Raw genomic sequence first — 19,721 nt, 5'->3', positions numbered from 1 at the left:
TAATTTTTTCGGCAACAATCGTGCAAAGTCGCAAGAAGAAAAGCATTTTCAGAAGTCTCCAAAGTGCTGTCCTGCACTCATGAATGAATGCATACTCTTTGCTTATATAACTCACGCGAGCTACGCAAAAGCTCACCAGGCTTAACTCGATCATAGTTGCAGGCACTTGCGAGAAATGCGTACTGACTGGACTTTTTTTCATTCAAACCAAGCTCAAGTGAAGCACAGTAAGCATACTTTATTGAGTTTTCCATTACGTCACCTTCCTTCGGTGCTACATATCTCGTCAGCCAGCCGAAGAGCTCCAGCTTTTAATATTGCACGGTGCCTAAATGCAGCAGCATAATTTATGTGACTGATCTGCCTAGGTGCAAAATCCGCTCACGTTGCTCTACGCTGGCAGGCACAGGAAAGAAAGCGTTATCAGAAAAGGTTATATTGGGTGTGTTGGGATATCACATGGCAGCAAGACAGCTGTATTATACAGTTACTATTGGCTGGCCTTTGTCAGGTAAAGGCAACTACTTTAGCTGTTTGTGAATAATTACAGAGCAGTGTACTCGAGACTTTACGGAAGCTACTTACTGTGTCACGTAGTTATTGTATACTATACGCGTTTCTTCTCACTGGCCACATCAATTGTCATAAATCTTTTTTGTATCCTTTTCGATTTATACTGAGCAGAATACCAGACCAGAGCATAAAAACCCCAGACAAATATTGTTGTTCTTTCTGCAATACATTTTGTAAACGACCAGATAGAAAACTTGCGACAGTAAAGTTTAGAATACCTAGAACTGAAATTCATGCATCAGGTTCGTTTTAGCACAAACATTCTTTTACAAAATTTTACTTTGATATGTTTAGTAAGCAAGCAGGAATAGCTATAGTTAACTGGCTTGCCCAAAGAAACCTAATGTAACTTTTTATATTTAAAGCGCCCCCGAGGCCCGCAACATTTGAATTTATCCAGCATAATTCTCTTACAACGCATTTCATTTCTGCTGAGCTTCCTAATACGATGCGCATTTCTGTAATGAAGCACTGTGGAACGTACCACCGAGTTTCAACGTATAATGAAGAAAGCTTCAATAATTTCACGCAGCGTGCGTAAGTATCCTGCTCTGCCTTTGCTCACACATCTGGGCATTTAAACATCTCCTGTACATTTTATTGCGCAAACTACCATGGTTGACTCAAAGCATTCTCAACGACATATGGTGTGGGAATTTTTAAGCTGGAATTCTCCACCACGTCTAGTCGGCACAAGAACGTTGCTTTGAAAGCCCCTAAGCTCGAGTAGGCGCGCTAATGACACAATGATTGCGTCTCACGCAAAGGGCGTTTAAGACGTTGCTGTCTGGTGCGTACAGAAAGTCACTGCAGTTACAACGTCCATCTTCTGTTGCTTCAGCAATGTCATTGCGACCTCGATAAACACCTACGCTGTCGGCGCTTGGAGAAACATGTGACCGAAAATATTCATTGTTGAGTTTAAGGCAAAGGGTATATTCACTCATATTTGCTAAACTGACCAATTTCTACATTATTGCTTGCGGTGAACCACTATTTTGTAGTGAGTGCTTATGTCGACCAACACCAAACTCTGTGTGTGTACGTCTTGAAAGCGTAGAATTTGATGAAAAAATAGCCTGTGTGACTACCAACTATCGACCGGTTAAAGATCTTGCGGAAGCAACTGTTTGTTGCGGCAGTTTATTTAGGAGCCCTCGCTTCCAGCGCTGCACTGACATCTGTGAATTGAAGACGCGTGAAGACAAGCCCCGAAAAGGAATTACATTTTCTTAAGCACGTGGAAACATACTAATACTACTATATTTGTTTCCTGGAAGACGCGTATTACAAAATGTTTCGAAGTTTATTGATATGGAGAAGTACTTAAAAAGTTAGTTAGTAGTGATACTATGTTTCTGTCTCTAGACAACACAAAAATACCACAGTGTTAGTTCAGCTCTTAATAAAGCTTCTGGCTCCTTAAGGCTGTTCATGGCCGGCATGACCAAATCGGAAGACGGGGTCATTTTATTCTCCTGACGCACCATTACGCGCCTAGCTGGAGCGCTGGAGGCAAGAAAAGCGTTTACGCAACGTTCTATTTTCTCAATGTAATGAGGTTACTCAGTACATTGACTTCTTTTTTCGCTCATCTGCCCGTAGTTCCAACCCGAAATGAATAGGTTGGGCCGGTGACTAGTAAGTAACTTGTGTAGAAAGGAACAAGAAGAAAGAAAGAGTCTTTATTAGTCAGAATAAGTAACTTGTGTAGAAAGGAACAAGAAGAAAGATAGAGTTTTTATTAGTCAGAATAAAAAGGGTATTCATAAAACGCATGTCTTTAGCCAACTACTGAGCTCCGAGAGAAGTATAAACGGTATAACAATAGGGACAGTGGAAGCAGACGAAGGTCCTTATATTTATGGGGTGGAGCTCATAGAACGAAAACGAACGCACTCGATGCTCTCGAGACTTCGTACTGTAATCATGAGGATTTCCTTTTTTCTGTGTATTGTATCCACTATTATTGTACTTCATTGTTTTCATATGTGCATAGCAATCACCATCCCTGATCTGCTTCTTCTCGCGTGACCAGGCACGTTTTCTTTTTCGAATAAAAAACGCAGGGCAGCTTGTTCGGTCTCTGTCTCATAACATATCTTTCGCTATCAGGAAAATATTGAGAAGTATTGGAAGGCTCACCAGGTTATGCTAACGCATAGAAAGGTGCGACAGCAAAGCACAACCCCATAACGAGCAAAAAGAATTACAAAAATTGTCAAAAAACATTATGTCGTTGCGTACAGCGATTTCTTTGAGGTGTTACTTCAGAACACTTCAATGTAGAAATATTGCACCACCTAAGGCTGAGAAGTTCACCTCGAAATCACATGTCGGAGTATCTTCATCCCAAGTGAGTTTTTGAAAATTACTCTTTTTTATCGTACAAAGCATTCGATGTCACGAACCTATGTATGCTGTCCTTCAGTTGCATATTCTTAGATGCTAGCGATCGAAATCCGCTCTACAACTTGAAACCACTGGCAGAATCTATATTGAGTCTAGCCTCACTCGAGTTTCTTGTAAAGCGTTATGCCCTTTTCACAGCTATTCTAGTCTCTTTCAATGCCCTGCTACCACCTTCGATATTTATTTATTTATTTATTTATTTATTTATTACAAATGCCCTCAAGCGCAAATGCGTTATAGAGGAGATTGGGTTACAACGGAACGGTAAGTTAGGTAAATTTATACAAAAAGAAAACGTAATGCAGAAACTGTTAAGGGACGATACAACAAGAAATAACAATACAATTCAAAGCTATTAGACATTACCTGCTAGCAGCGGCGGAAACATTAACAGCTCAAATTCAAATAAGCGAAGTCTACAGACGACAAAATATGCATCCAATGTTTTACGCATTGCATAGATCATCTGTGGGCCTCAAAAGTTAACTTACCCAGTATTGTCCTCAGATATAGCAGAGTATTTTTGTAATTAGCAGTTTCGCCCGCACGGCGATATTCTGAAGCGACAGCAGGGTTAAGCAGTGAACTTATGCCCTTCAGACATTGATCCAACAATTAGTCGGGGGCGACATGTTCACGTGCGCAAGGCAAAAGGAACGCAAGGCAAAAGGAACGAAAGGCAAAAGGAACGCAAGGCAAAAGGAACGCAAACCTGCCACGCCTGGTAGCTACCAAATGTCTTACAACGTTACGCTGACATGTCACCAGTGGCGTTGCAGGTGTCCCAATGCGATGTTGCACGAGATGAGACCAACAGGAAGCCGTCTATTTTAGTCAGAGCCCAGTGAAATATAATGTTACCTTGACACATGAAGTTTCTTAGAAGTATGACTAGAAGGGACTATGGCGCAAGTAAGTATCTATCGGAAATCCCAGTAAGGCGGTTTTGCCATCTTGGCGATGACGTAAATTCAGCATTCGCGTAAACAGTGGATTTGCCTAAACTTCGCAATTTTAGCTGAGTATTCTGTAAGTGTCCATCTAGAGGACATGATCATTTCTTCTGCTGCTGAAGTACTGATTGGCGTAGCGGACGTGTTTGCTTCCGACGCGTACGCCTGCTCAGCAAACCAGAACTTCAGCAGTTGAAAAAATGTATATGACCATTAGGCCTACTATTACAGAATTCCCCTTCTCTCCCCTCCGGCTTCAAATGGCGTTGCGCCTTTAGAAACTGGTGATCTACAACTTATTCGCATTCTCAATAAATATACATGAGCACGAATACTTATTGCATTCGGCGTTAAAAAAACTCAGTGCACTTCCACTCTCTGAAAAATAATGACCAGCGAAGATGTGAACGTGGGCCCCTTAATGGCGAACTGCACCTCCGCGGCGGGTCGGCCCGGCATCGCACTACCTTTGGGATCGGTGACCGTATGGGGAGCGCTCAACGCCCGATTCACCTCCTCCGCGGGTCGGCCCGGCATTGCCCTATCTTCGGGATCGGCCCACGTACGGGAACTTGTGTGTCTACACACGGACACGATCCTGGGTGAACTACTCCTTTACAGCTTCGATGTAACTCGCAGTAAAGTTGGTTACGTGTTTGTGTTTCTTAACTGTTGAATTCATCAATTAATTAAGTGGGAGTTAGTGGTACCGTCCGCCTGCTCCTTTCACACCCATTTACTCCAGTAACGTCTCTCTCTCTCTCTCTCTCTCTCTCTCTCTCTCTCTCTCTCTCTCTATATATATATATATATATATATATATATATATATATATATATATATATATATATATATATATATATGATGTTCAGCGTCGGTTTCAAGGAAACAAAAAACTGTCAAACGCTGCCGGACTACTTGGTGCGGTAACACATGAGCAAGAAACTCGCACTCGCAGCTTTCTCTAGATAGCCGCTGAAAGTTGTCCGCGGGTATATTATGCTCATGTTTACTGGTTTATACGACCGATAAAACTACTGTCCTTGCTTCGTATAGTTGTCCACTAATTTGCTATCGCGTTGGATGCTTCGCCTTTCGGGTGAAGCTGCGACTTCTTCTGCAGTCGCATATGTACTAAGCGTTTCTCGAGACCCGCCCATCTCTCCGCGTGCGAGCAATGTATGGGCCGTCGATAGCGGTAAAACGCGACAATTGCGAGCGGCGGCACATTCTAAAAACTGCTTGCACCCTTTGGGGTGTATATTTGTCCCACAACAATAATCGTCATCTGCCTTGCTTGCGTTTCCTTTCTTGAAAAATCGGCGCTCGCTACTTTCCTGTCGAGAATGCTGCGTCACACTGATAACGCGCATGCCGTTCGTGATTGGGGAGTACCGGGCTCGCAGCGTTAAAGAAAGGAAACGCGGGCAAGACAGATGACGATTGTCATTGTGGGACAAATATACACCCCAAAGGGTGCAACTGTTTTTAGAGTGTAGCGGTGTTGCACCTCTGACGAAATGAGCTGCACTTTTCTTGCGGTAATGTACTTTCGATGTGTTATCTAGGCAGACATATTTGGAGGAGTTGAAGATGCGCATGCGTCGGAGGTTATCTGCGGCAATGTGAATTCCAATGAGGTGCAATTGAAAGTTCAGCGTCCGTCCGTGTCCAGCGCCTTTTCCCTGTGTGCGCGTCCTTCGTGTTTTGCTGGTACCCCCTTTTTTCAAGTTCATCGTGCACCAGTTCGCCCAAGAGCTTGCGCTAAGAACTGCACTGCTCGCAGCTGCATCAATACAGCTGTCTCTGAAGTGGAGCGAAACGCACGATGGATGAAAAGAACTTCTCAATGGCGTAATTTTCAAGGTGCAGTTTAGCCCACAGAATCCAGCAACGTATTACAATAGAAGCAGTTTGTGGTAATCCCCAGACAGGTAACAGAATTCGGTACTAATTCAAAGAATTCCACATTTATCAAGCTAGCATATGGCTACCTGCAGCAGGGATTAAAATGAATGCAGCTCCAACTTCAAAGCGCTGTTTCTCCAAAGCTAGCAATCTGAGCCATGGAGAAACCTTCAGACATTAACTGCATTCTGAGAACTTATGCGTATGGAAACTAAATGAAATTCGTCGAGCCCCGGATTGCAAGCGTAGAAACCGGGAGAAGTTATTAGTCCTAATTAAGCTTTAGCATATTCAAATTAAATTGCTGGTTTTCATGGCTTTCGACTTGTATTGTTATTACTGTCATGTGGCTATCACGAACTTGTTTTGCGTAATGAAATTACAAGAATCTTAATGGTCGTACTTAGCTTCCTAGAATGGCTTACCAGGTAAACGTATATTTGAACACCAGAAGCAAAGTAAAATTAAAATGGGCTCACGTACCACAGCCGCACTGCAGATCAAAAGAAAGAGATAATTAAAGCGTAAAGGAGGTAGTGGAACGCCACGACACTAGGAAGCATTCAAACAATTAATGAATGCCACGCATTTTTATACCGGCAGATAACTTCTGCTTTTTTGTGCAGTTATAAACATCTTCACTATGTTGGGGGGTCTAAATTAAGGAATCCGTGGCTCTAATTAGAGAAAGGCCTCTCACTGCATTTTGCGTATGTATTTAATATAAAACTGTGCTCTGGTCAGACATTGTTTTGCAATACGCGCCAATCTCTGTGAAAAGACCGAACTTGTAATTAACGCTTTTATGGTTATTTTCGTCCCTAGGCGTGTTTACAACTTTTTTTGCCGAAGCTTCTTGAATATATACATACTCGAAAAAATGTTTTTTTTTTCTCTTTGAATGCGCACAACATATCTATAGTAAGCATAATCAACGAAAAGAAAAAGAAGGGAATTTTTCAGAAACGTCTACACTAATCTCGAAGCCAACGTCTAAGCCATACGCGAGAAACTAGAAGTGGGCTTCACACCAAGCCGTCTGTAGATACGTTTGGAATTTATGCACACAGCGCTCATCGTATATGAACTTGCAGGCATCTAATTTCCTTTAGGTCATGTGTGTCACATCACTGCAGCCGGAGATCTCGCTCTAGTCCGTTTCTGTGACTGCGATCTTAAAAGAAAGCCATTCGCTTGCCGCACTTCTACCTTGTACTGTGTTCCTGCTCTAAACCAACAAATTACACTTGCTTCCCACCATTTAGTGTTGACCGAAGACACTTAGGCAGAAACGTTATACACAATGCCGAAACTCGGCAAGCAACATTTTATTTTTCCTGTATGAGGCCACAGGTAACATTCGTCAATAAAGGGTAAAAAATTCTGAAAGGCAATGCAGAGATCGACTAGTTATGGTTCGTCGTTACTTGATAAGGTTGAGCGCGTGCTCTGCTAGTTTTGAACTTGACTTCTTCTCATGACAAATTGTAGAGATCTTAAATAGTATTAGTAACCTAGTACAAAATTTCAAAGATATCGAAAGGAAATACAGTAGACCCCACCTTAGTGTATTGCATCTGGCTATTCAGATATGTCATCTCGTGTTGTTTCTTTCCTCACTCCCTAGCTTCTTCCTAACCTCAGCTTGTGTTGCAATATAGGTACGCTCGAGACGCATTCGCGCCGTCGATGCCACCACTGTCGTGAGGTGCCGATATGGACGGCGCATGCGCGGCTTACTCGCACTGGATCTGAGGGTTTCCAGAGACAGAGAGAGAGAGAGCCTTTCGCACCTTTGACTAAGCGTATCCGTGTATTTTGGTGCAGTCAAGGAGCTAAAGTTGTCGTTTTGGTCAGTTAAATAGAGCAGTATCGCCCGATAGGGGAAATAAAAGTTAGCAAAGAAATAACGAAGGCGCCAAAGCTTCACACAGCCCCAAACCACAAGGTATGCAGATGCTTCCAAGTTTCAGCAAATCTCAAAATTGAGACCTTCACCCTTAACCGCTGATTATATATGTATACCATTGAAGGTGAACGTCTCTGTTATATTTTGATTCCCTCGCATTTAGTGTCACTTTAACGAATGCAACACACGCGAAAAGTTAGACTACTGATTGTTGCAGCGTGACAATACTAAACAATAATTAACGCTGCACGAACATTGAACGCAAACCAACGGCACCTTAACATTTAGATCATGTCAGTACTGAACGACATGTGACGTCCACACCTTATTATGTAGACGTCAAATTATTATGTATTATGTATTATGCGGAGAAAAAAAGAAAAAAGTGAGAAAAAACTAAACCACTGACAACAAAATCAGCCCATTCAAATGTCCTTTTTTTCTGCTTTTATCTTTCCATCTCCAAGAAACAGCGTCCTGAGCAGACGCTGCTTTCGGGCGACCGCTCTCACAATATAGATTTTTTTCTGGTATTTCTCATCCCCTGTCTTGCTTCTCTCACATCGTCAACCTCTCTCGGAATACCTTATTTTGTTTCTACGTGAGCCTGCCTGCTTCCGCTCATCCAAATCCAGTTTCCTTTCGGCCTCCCAAAACAACAGCTCCCCCCCCCCCGCTTCCTCCCCGCTTACACCTCATTATCATACCTGATGACACCCTAAGGCGTCATTTGTTTCGCCCTGCCTGCATGCATTTGCAGCGCATGCTACCACGCCGGTGTCTCTTACATTCAATCCCACACACTTTCACCTTCCTCTTCTTGTTTTGAATAGTTCGCTGTCTTGCGTCAGCGGCCCCCTTCTCTCCATACTTTCCAATGTCTCCATCCCTTTCCTGAAATTTCCTCTTGCCTTAGTGGTATGATTCAGCCCCTGGCGGTGTCACATCCACTCGGAGCTTTTGCTTTGTAGCGATATCATCTGCAACTTGTTGATCTAGAATAATTAGTTTTGCTCGCTCCTTGTCCCGTTTTGAACGGAAAACGAACTCCGGGCGCAAACAAGAACAAATAAACGAAAAAGGAAAGGTGAAGTTGACCTTCTTTCTAGTTCCTTATCCACCCACCTGTTGCACAACCATCTTCGCTACCAACTAAGTGATGAGAAAATTGCGTTAATGCGCGGGGGACACACGCCTTGCTTACCTGAAGAGCAAGTACTCGACGGGATTATCTACAAAGTGATGAGTCAGAAATGCGATTCCAAATCTGTATGTGCTTCACTTCTCATGGACAGTGCAAACGGCGTTCGGCACTTGCTTATGCTAATAGTTGAACCTTGTTGACAATATAATTGTTCAGTGTTTCTGCAACGGCTATACTTCTTTATTTTGGTCTTTCTCTGCTCCGCAACTGCGATGTGCTGGCTGCATCCTTGCGCATCTTCATGTTAGTCTGCCAATATCGACATAACAAAAATATTTGTGGCCTCGTACGTTGTAGGCTCTGTAGTTATCCTCCGTTCAGAAACTGAAGCATCCTTCAAGAAGTGGCGATTTATCAAAGTGCCAAAATGCGTGGAAAGAAAGAAAGTTGCCAAAACCACAAAGCGAATCAATACCTTGAAGAGATGTTTTTTTGCTTAGAGAAAATAATTGAGAAAAAGCAGTGTAAGCTCGCCTCCGTCTGCCAGAAAAATAAGGATACTGCAGTTACTTTTTAACCAGACGTCTACCAAAATCTTCAGGATACTAACCCCTATTCTGGGTTTAGAAGCAAAACTTTTTCGTACTGGGCACAGAGTAACGTGCACGGAAGTGCTGTATCTCCGCATTAAAATAAATGATAATAAAAAGATCTAGTGAATGTAAACGACGGACACGAGTCTGGTGCAAAGCGACATGCTCCGGAGCATATTGTGTGGCAGGAATTCTTTCTGGCGTAAACAAATTTTAAATAGTTACTGTAAATATTAAAATAGCTTTAGCCAATTTATTATGAACAAAAAGACGCCGTCTATCATCACAAAGACACTACTGAGGCATTAGATTTTATCTTAATGTGGAGGTTATCGCACCGTAATAGAAAGACAGTCATTGGCAAATTGGAAGCCAGGTGAAAGAAATGATAACAGCGGGCGGGATTGAAACAAAATGATGCACTCGCTCGGCCTTACCCTGCAAATGCGACCGTCGACAAAACTGCAAAGTGGTGGAAAGAGAAAGAACCTCGACGTCGCACAGGCTAATGCATTGCAGAATGCGGAAGGACACCCCCTCCTGTCATCTGTATGTGACTAGAAAGCTAACATGAACCATTGATAAAAGAAGCGGGCGCAAGCAGCATGTGTAACCGCTCCAGCGGCCCGAGAAAATCAAAGTGGACCATATTTTCGCAATTATATGATAGTTTTTCGCACGCTGCCAGGAAGCCAAGATGAGCGTACGGGAATGCCAGCGCCTAGAACTACATGTCTGGGACAAATAAAAATATCCGAGAACACTTAAGTACTTCTTAGGAGTTGTGAATTTGAAAGTATTATTGTCCAATGGAACGCCATTGAGCAGTCCTTCGAATCCTTGCGTGCCGCCCGAGCCAGCAAAAAGCAGCAGCCTGCGGCGCCAGCGCCGCATACCCCCTACGTTTTGCGCGATGTGAGACCGAGGGAGCCGCAGCGGCCACAATGGCTAGCAGGCGCTTGCCGTAGCTAAGCCCCAGCGGGGGTTAGAGAGAGAGAGAGAGACGTACCGTGCAGGTACTTGTCAAAATTGCCGCCATTGTTCAAGTGGCAATAACGGTACAAAGTAGATTCAATACAGTTATTTATTTTATTTTATTTTATTTTCTTTATGGTACCCTCAAGGCCCGAAGGCATTACAGAGGGGTGTGGAAAAAGTGGAAGCATACCAAGGAAATACGAAAAATAAACAATGTATTGCATTAGTAATTCCTAATTATACAATACTAATATCTTGCCTAATGGTGGCAAGTACAATAGATAACGTAAACAAAATAGCATCTTGATAATTCCTTTTCATAAAACGTTAGCCAGTGTCGCCCTTAGTCGTTTGCAAGTATGGCACGTAAATGAAATAACATGTTAATAATTCCTAATTATACAATGGTAGCTAATGCCTTACGAAAGAGTTTCTTGTCAACAATGGATACAATTTCACAGGGCAGGTTTAGCGTTATATTTTGCGATATATTTCAAAGCAAAATTTGTTTGGCAGAAAGACTAAAGAGCATGGGTCAAAATTAATGGGTGGCTACAGTGCACAAGTATCTGTAGCTGAAAATTCTTATGGTCCTTTTCCACCGATTCCGTGCCCTGCTCGGCCTTTCGACCACGTAGGCACCCTGCTTTACGGTTTTTTTCCCTGCAAATCTGCTGGCAGCCGCTTGGTTGTTGTTGCTGTCGACAATCCGACACGCTATGCGGAAACAGCTGCCTTACCAGCCGCCATAGCGAATGATGCTTTGTCCTTCCTGTTTCAGATTTTCAATATTCCTCACAGTACGCCCTGAGAAGGTGAGTACAGAGGGCATGTCTTCGTTTCAGATGTAGTTAACGCGCTTCTCAGTGTATGCCGCCGTATTCGTCGTACAAATACTGCCTATCACCTTTAGGCTAATGGCATGACCGAGCTATTCAATCGCACGATAGGAGACATGCTATCCACGTAACTTCGCATCCGACCACACCAACTGGGACGTTATTTTACCTTATGTCGTGTGCGCCTACAAGTCTGCCCACTACGGCATATCCTCCGTTCTTCCTGGCATGCGGCCGTGAACCACCTTTCACACTTGGTACGATTCTCCCGTACAGGCCTCAAGCATCCGATTGTACGCCCCTGTTTGAAGCTTCGAAATAAGCTGAAGTATTCCGAAAGCTCGTCGACTCCTTTTCGACCGCAGACAGCTGGCATCAAAAATTTTCTCGTGATGACATCCGACCCACAAGCTCATTTCACCCGGACTCTCTAGTCTGACTCTGGGTGCCGTCAGCCACTTCCGGTCTCTTCTCTAAACTCCTAGTCAAGTACCACGGTCCTTACCATGTTATGAAACAGACGTCCCTGTGACCTCGTGTAATTCGTCGAGCCGCTGACACTGTCGACTGACCTTAGCCTCTGGGGACAAGAAAGCGTGCACGCGCAGCATCCAAAGCCGCATTACGACCTTGTTGTCTTCAATTCCCCTTGAGTTACCAAAATTCTCTCCTATTCTGCGGCGGGCATTTGTAGCGAAGAAGATTGGCGCGTGCTTTGGCCATATCGGCAACGCGCTGCTTGAGAGAAGAGGTCGCACTTTCGTAAAGCGACAGTCAGGGGCCCGGAGTGGCAGCGCTGCTGGCTGCCCGCTGGGGAGTGGCCTAAGCGGAACATCTCCTCGAGGGGCGCGGCTTTGGGCTCGGCACACTCTCCCAGTTTAGTTTACGCGCGCTCTGATAGCTGAGATTCGTCGTACCACGGTTCCTCGGGTAATCGCATTTTCCCTGATCCAGAAGTTGATATGACTTCTACGAAGACCTCGTTCCAATTTCCCACTTATGATGCGCCTGCTGAAGTAAACAATTTTTAAAGTTGCTAAAAATGTTTCTGGTAATTAGAGACCAATTACCGCGTATCACTCTTCCTCCATGGTCGCCACCGTTGACGGCATGTCTCCGAAGGATCCATGTTTTTATTTCAGAACTGCTTTATTTAAATATTCTTTGAAGTCTTCGTAGAAACACCCAGCAGCTCTCTTCAACAAGCTCACACGGCACGTGATGAACAAGTTCACGTCGTTTCGCATTTGTCCCAGCGCTTTAGTCTAAATCCCTACAGTACGATCGCTTCACAAGTGTGCACGAATGATCACAATGCTCTTCATCACTAATTCCGAGATCACGCCTCTGGGTACGAGTGGAGAAAGTGGTCACTTTAATCACTGTGATTTACTTTAGCGGTGCCTCTACTTCACCCTCCCTGCAAGAAACGCACCAGCTCGGGAAATCGCAGAGAAACAAATGAAAGCGTACGTGTAGACACGTTGGAAACTCCCTTAAAAATGGAAGCAGAATGCTCGTAAAAATGTCGTTTCACGCCGGTGCCCTAAACTAGTGTTCCGGAATATAAATGATGCGGCCGAGCCACGTCAATAGACTGACGCACGCCGCGCCCGCAAAATTACTGATAGAGTGGGCGTGCTACGAAGGTTACAAAAGCGAAATCGATACGCATCTGCTGCGAGCCTTCTATAGAGCACGCCACGGCCTACTGAAGCAAGGCTGCTGGTCTTTATTCGGAAACATTATTGTATCGATTTACCCTGCGCCAGTGACGTAAAGTGAGGCCTGTGGCACAAATATAGGCTAAAGTGGGTGTGGGCACGCACCGGAGAGTCGACTAGCAGTTTCACATTATCACTTTGAAGGGCCCAAACACATTGCTGCTTAGGCTGTAAGTTGATAATTTTTGTCTTCTTTGATCAAACCCTCTTTTACCGGAGCATGAAACGTGGATCTCCTAAGTGTTTCGTATTATTAGTATAATTGTACTTGTGCAGCTCCAAGACATTAGGGATAACTGCCTGAACCTCTCATAAATTAATAATAGCAGTATTACATATTTACACTAAACGAATATGACTTTGCTTGTGTTACTTCTTGTCTTTATCTTACAGCGCAGTCATAGCCAACTCTTTTTAATTTGATCTGGGTTAATTCAACATTTTTGCGTAATTAGAACACACTACAAAGTCCTTATGAGACACCATACATTGGCTAAGGCAGAAATACTCGTTGAGCTCGAGCGCAAAATCATGCCGCTTAGGCTAACTCCACGAACGGAGGGCGTCCCCTCATGGACCCGGATGGGTTACTAATGCTGGAAAGAACAATAAGCCCATAAGACGATGGCACTGTTTCACTAGGCTCGAAGCTATTTTACTTCACTTGTATTTTACTTTCCCGTTCAGTCCAACACTGATGCAGCGTTTAAACTTGGCGGCACTCGTAATTGCATGCCCGTTGATTTGCGCTTTAATAGAAACAATTAAAAAGACATTAGAAACTTCTTAGAGCAAAAAAATATTTGAAATGGTTTATTTTACCACTGTCTGCTAGTACGACTTTCGGATAATTCGGCCCAATTTTACAGACTTGCAAGGCTCGAATTAGCCGAAGTCGACAATAGTAGAAATAGGTCATGGCACTCCACGTTCAGACAACGGAATGAATATGAAGTAACTATTTTAGATTATTCCACAAGCCAGTCATATTGTTCCATACATATTGTATTTCATACGTTACGTCGTCTTGTTATGCTTCTTCTTTTCAGGAACTAAATTTGTGATTGCCGGTATGACTAATATTAGTGTGTCGTATCGTACCACTCTCCGTCTATCAGATCCACGGTTGAATTCGTGATGATGTGCACAATGCAACTGCGGACAAAGGACGGAAAGGAATGACGCAGACAGTTTGTCTGCATCTCGTCTTTGATCGCAGTAGTGTTGTGCAAGTGACGATAGAGTAACAACTAGTCAGACCTAACACCTTGCTTCCTTATATTCGTATAAATATTGCGCTACGAATATATAAGTTACATGGAATGTACAATCGCCCAATTTTTTAACCTGAACGCGCGAGCATCGACCGGCCAGTCGATAAGCGCCGTATAACGGAGTACAGCGGCGAAGTGTGCGAGAATACGCGCGTGCGCGCAATGCACAGTCCAATGCAGCTTCCCTCTGCCAGGCGTATTCTCGCACACTTCGCCGCTGTACTCCGTTATACGGCGCTTATCGACTGGCCGGTCGATGCTCGCGCGTTCAGGTTAAAAAATTGGGCGATTGTACATAATCCTCCTAACAAAAAACGGTCATATACATCCTAGTACGCGATTCAAAGAAAGATTGAAGGAAACGTTAAAGTGCGCCGCCTTCGACATGACTTAGATTCCAAGCAGAGTTGGTATAAGAGGTAAATTCTGTACTCGTCTGATACAATTTAGACAATGTAAATTGCTCACCGGAGATCCAAATTATATAATTTGAAGTTTCCTTATTAGTCTGTGAGTTAGTCTGCAAGTCTATAAATTGGTCATTTTCTTTTTTAGTTTTCGCTGCCCACTATTCGTCGCCATAACAGTACGAGCAAACCGGCAGGTTTCAAGAAGCATACCGGTTCTACTCCCAACAGCAGAACCTATTGTAGCATAGCCTTAGTAGGCGAAGAAATGGTTTTGCTTGCTAACATCAAAATGCTATTTATTGTGAGTGAGCGACAGCGAGGTATAGTCAATATTGTCACGTTGTGGAGACGGCGAACGAAGCAGCAAAACTGGGAATGACGAAATTTTCCTGGGGGAACCTGTGCCCTCAAAAACAGGCTACACTCAAAGAACGGCAACAGTGACGAATACAGTCGGCGATCGGCGAAAATCTTATCTACCGATCAAGCGCGTCGGATTTTATACATGGGTCATTGGAGGCTCCAGAGTAAAGGCTGGTGCCTGCTTGTCTTCCAGAAAATTTTACACAATTCGCGTCGCACATGCAATCAGTTTACACAAGCTTCGGTGACAACAGACAACGAGTAGAAACATCGATAACATGCGAGAAATTCCGTGTATATGCGGGTGCGTCCCGGGCTGAGCGATCACATTTGTTTAACGGTGAAAAAGTGGTCGCTAGAAAAAGACAACAAGTACACGTGTGAATGCACAAAATAACGACTACTGTGCGCCTTGCAAGATAAGACATTGTCGTGCACGTCGCACAGCATAAGAAAAAAGACCCCCCGAGACGGAAGGGTGCTTTCTGCCCGCAGTGTTAAGGTAGAAATAGACGGGATTCAAACGCAAATCCATAGCGCAAGTTTGTACGCAACAAAGAGAAGCGTGACCGCACCAGCTGTCTGGGCTGCCAGAAGAAACAAATCGATTTGTGCATTGCACGGCTGGTCAGGCAAGTGCAACCATCCTGAAGACGAGGGGAGTTCGGTATGTGGGAAGTTTTAGTATGCGTATGCTTGGTTATTTCCCATCGCTGCAGACAAAATGTACAGGTCTCAATGTTTATTGATGTTCAATAATTTGTACCGAATTGAGCTTAAGGTTCGGGCTATATCTTCAGGGAGAACGCTTGAATAGTAAAAAAAAAGACATGACTGTGGGCGTGTAAGGCACTTTTATGACGCACACTCGGTCAAGGTGCCTCAATGTCAATGAATGTAACCTTTCATTTGTGAGGGGGAGATTCTTTTGTCGCATAAAAGGACAATCTCCTGTGTGAGAACATTAAGAGCACTACGTGAGCCTCGCTTACAATTGTGCTCAACTTTCACTTTTCCCCATAATAACATGAATTTGCTCACGTATTGCTATGCATTTATACTATGTATTTTATGAATGAAAATATAAATTTTTTGACGTTTTTGATTATAATATATTATGCTGTTGCATCTGCGCACAGTGTGCATGGCATGGAAGGATTGCTGTTGTAAACAGACGCATACTTCGACTCTTTTCCGCCAACTCATGAATGCTTTGCGACGTGTATGAATGGAGTTCTCGCAACGTGTCGTTATTTAATTGAACTTATAATAATGAGATGACTTTAGAAACAAAACCACAGTCGGCATCTGCAAAGTGCTTCAACAGAATTTCCTTTTCTTGTGCAGGTCTGAGGCCATATCTGAAACCCCTATAGCTCCGGCCCATGCAAAAGAAAACTGAGATGTGCAACGACAAGTAAGCGAAGGCGAAGCACGCACGCACGCACGCACGCACGCACACACGCACGCATGCACACACACACACACACACACACACACACACACACACACACACACACACACACACACACACACACTTCATGTGTACCATGCTCAAAATGCGAAGCTTGAAGTGTTTCGATTACTGTGACAAGGTGTTAAATTTCTCTCAATTTGTTTATTCCTTGAGCGCATGAGACATGCCACAGAATATCCAAGACTAGATCAATTCACCACAGAGGTCACTCACTCGAGTCATTCACAACATACACCCAAATAACTAGCCCATCTAGTTGCATTACTTGGTCTGATGAAGTAATGATTTGTACCGCCAGCAGCATACACAGTCTACTGATAACTTTACATTTTTGGGTTGATGCAAAGAGAGTTCAGCGTCAACCAAGCTTCCGTGATCTGCTATATCACGCCGAGATAACTGTTTCAAAACTACAGGGAAGGGTTCGATGTGCGTAGATGACAGCTGACAACAAATGAGCCTCGGTGTAGGTGCGTTGTGGGCTTGTTCGAAGGAGTAAAAAAAAAATGTCGAAATTTATTGAGTTTAAGAACAAAACGGCCTTGTCCTAAGTAGCTGTAAAACGTCGTTCACCTTTAGGGATATACCCACAGTCTGCGACTGTAGATCACGGGACATCATTAGTTTATTTTCGGCATATTTAGGTTGCAGCCTACTGCTGGAATATTACAGCATTTCATTTTTTAACTTTCTTCCCTGCAGACCCTCTTCCGAAATGCTACCTGCAGGTCGTCGTTTCAACGCGAAAAGATTAGTTTCGACGGCAGCTCTTGCTTCCTGAACAGTAAACTGCAACAGTTTTTCTTTTAATGCAGTTGCCCTGCGTTCTGAGTGAACTTTACAATGACATACAAAGAATGAAACACACCACACATCGGAAACACTTCAAGTCCTTAAATTTAAATGAGTTTCCTGGAGAGCTAAAGAATAAGCGTCCTGGCACTGTCGCGTTTAATTATTCCACGCGAGGGCACGCTCTGTACTGAAGGTACTTTTTGGACAGTCTGTCGCGAAGAAAAAGAAATATCCGAAGTCACATTTCACTAAGAGTCTGGCTAAAACTTTTGGCGTATTTCCTCATATGGCGCTTATCATGAGAAAGGGCTAGTTCCATTATTACCGTGAATAGCGCAAGCTACCGCCAAGAAAACATAAGAAGGAAAAAAGAACATATTTCCCTTTGGGTGCCCGAGCTTGCCTCGCTGCGTTCAAAGCAATAAGTTGGCTAATAACTGCAGGCAAGGGAATAAACTAAAATAAAATTAGTGCGATATTGCTTCCTTGTAGCTTACCAGAGAGAACTTCATATGAGCGGCATATGTCAGCTTAGATTGAGTTGATATTTGTTATAATAAATTGGCATCGTGAGAGCAGCTCCGACTCATCATGCTGCTTTGAACAATGGGAAGAACGCAAAGCACGAAATAAATGAAAGAAGCGTGAAAAGGCAATACGGCTAACGCAAAGAATAATGGATGAAGAAAGTGTAAGTAAGGGCTGTTCATATTGTTTCTGCAGGAACCTCTATCAAGATATCAACAATAGCGGACGTTATTTTCTACTGCGCGATCTTTAGTTTGTACACCTCTAACTGTAGATGACCTAGGAAAGCTTGTTTGAAAAATATAAGAAGGCACATTAAAGAATATTCAGGCAGTTCTGCCCAGAGAGGAGAAAACAAAAAGGACAACAAGTATATCATGCGGTTTGCCTGTTTTTCTTTGACGCTCGCATTTTCTCCGCAGTTGCACTACCGAAACAAAAAACACACAAAGTAAAACAAAACATGGAAGAATGGTCCTCTAGGCGGAAATCGAAAATGAATGCACAATACCTTATCCTAAGAAAGTTCGTCAATGTTTACCGAAATCATAAGGGCTTGATCTAGCTGAGGAAAGTAGATTGGAAGAAAGTGGAACCAAGTTGGGCAAGGCGCTGTGGTTTTGCTAGAATAAGGGAAGATTACAGATACACACGCAATGACGGTCCCATAGATTTAAGCCAGAACGGTAAAAAAGCGAAAAGTGCTAAATTTTGGGTATGCAGGAAAACTGGACCCCCTATAGTCGTGCCAAAAAATAAAAATATTTCGTGGGTGTCATCAGCGCTGATGATCACGTATTAACATCAGTGAAGCAGTGATGCTTAGAAAGAAACGAAATGAGGGAGGGTGGAGGGGGGCCTTGCCAAAAAGGAAAGCATCGACACGAAAGTCAACATGACGAATATGTCCAGAAAAAAAAACGAAAGCTGTACTTAATATCTGCATAATTACGGAGAGGCTAGATACCCGGTAGCACTTATCAAGTAAAACGCACGTATTGAAACATACCCAGTGGCCCCTGTTGAACATACACAGAGGCAGCTGTCCAAGTGACATTTCCACTCCACATACTTAGTGCATATACCCAGTGCCACATATTTCAGATTCCAATATCACCGGGACTGGCCCACAAAAACGAGATACCACACCTGCAGTAAAGGTTAAACCCCATGAGCGCGATTTTGTGCGCGACAGCGACAAGCGACGGCTTCGAGCGACGGACTCGGCCGTCGCTGGAACAGATCGCTCGGTCTTGCCGCGCAATCGCTCAGTTCTGCAAATCTAGAATTCGTCGCTCGTCGCCCGGAAGTGCTATGAGCGACTAGCCAATAGCGCGAAGGCGGAACTGGATGTAGTGCATCACCCAAGTACTACCGATTGTGGCACGGAACGAGCAAATGATTGACTTTTTATTGTGCAAGGATAAGAACCTACTGCAAGATCTCCAGAAATATCTTATGTTGCTTTTTACAGTAAAAAACATCAACTTAAGGTAATTAAGCACTCGTCACGCTAGTTTTGACGCCTATATTGCTGACCTCATACCGGCAACACTGGGGAGACATCGCTCGAAGTCGTCGCTCGCATGGGGTACGACTTGTATAGGCGACGACCGAACGCGACAGCCATCTCCATCACGTTGTTTGTCGCTGTCGCGCGTAAGATCGCTTGCATAGGGTTTATACATAAAGTACCTGCACTCCGAGAAGAATGCTTACATTAAGTGCCGTGAACCAGTCTTACACTTTTATTTTGAAGTAAGTGCCGAGGACGTCTTTTTTGTCCACCTGTTCGGTTGCTCTAATATGTGCTAGTAAATGGCAGTAATGGTTCAATTTAT

The 19,721-nt window shown here is 43.7% G+C and overlaps 1 protein-coding gene across 14 annotated transcripts in view; it reads left to right on the top strand.

Annotated features, from left to right (window-relative positions):
* Nucleotides 1-19,721, top strand: part of LOC135911416 (uncharacterized) — a 989,518-nt gene that overhangs the window by 426,437 nt on the left and 543,360 nt on the right. For 6 of the 14 annotated variants that reach the window (XR_011513994.1, XR_011513995.1, XR_010567334.1 and 3 more), the window contains one exon: nt 16,428-16,497. The exons of the other annotated variants lie outside the window; for them this stretch is intronic. The gene's annotated coding sequence lies outside the window, so the exon portion shown is untranslated. The remainder of the gene's footprint in view (nt 1-16,427; nt 16,498-19,721) is intronic. 14 annotated transcript variants of the gene reach the window in all.

Source organism: Dermacentor albipictus, chromosome 4, assembly GCF_038994185.2.
Source record: "Dermacentor albipictus isolate Rhodes 1998 colony chromosome 4, USDA_Dalb.pri_finalv2, whole genome shotgun sequence".
NCBI classification, from domain to species: Eukaryota; Metazoa; Arthropoda; class Arachnida; order Ixodida; family Ixodidae; genus Dermacentor; species Dermacentor albipictus.
This window is presented reverse-complemented; position numbering and strand designations above follow the sequence as displayed.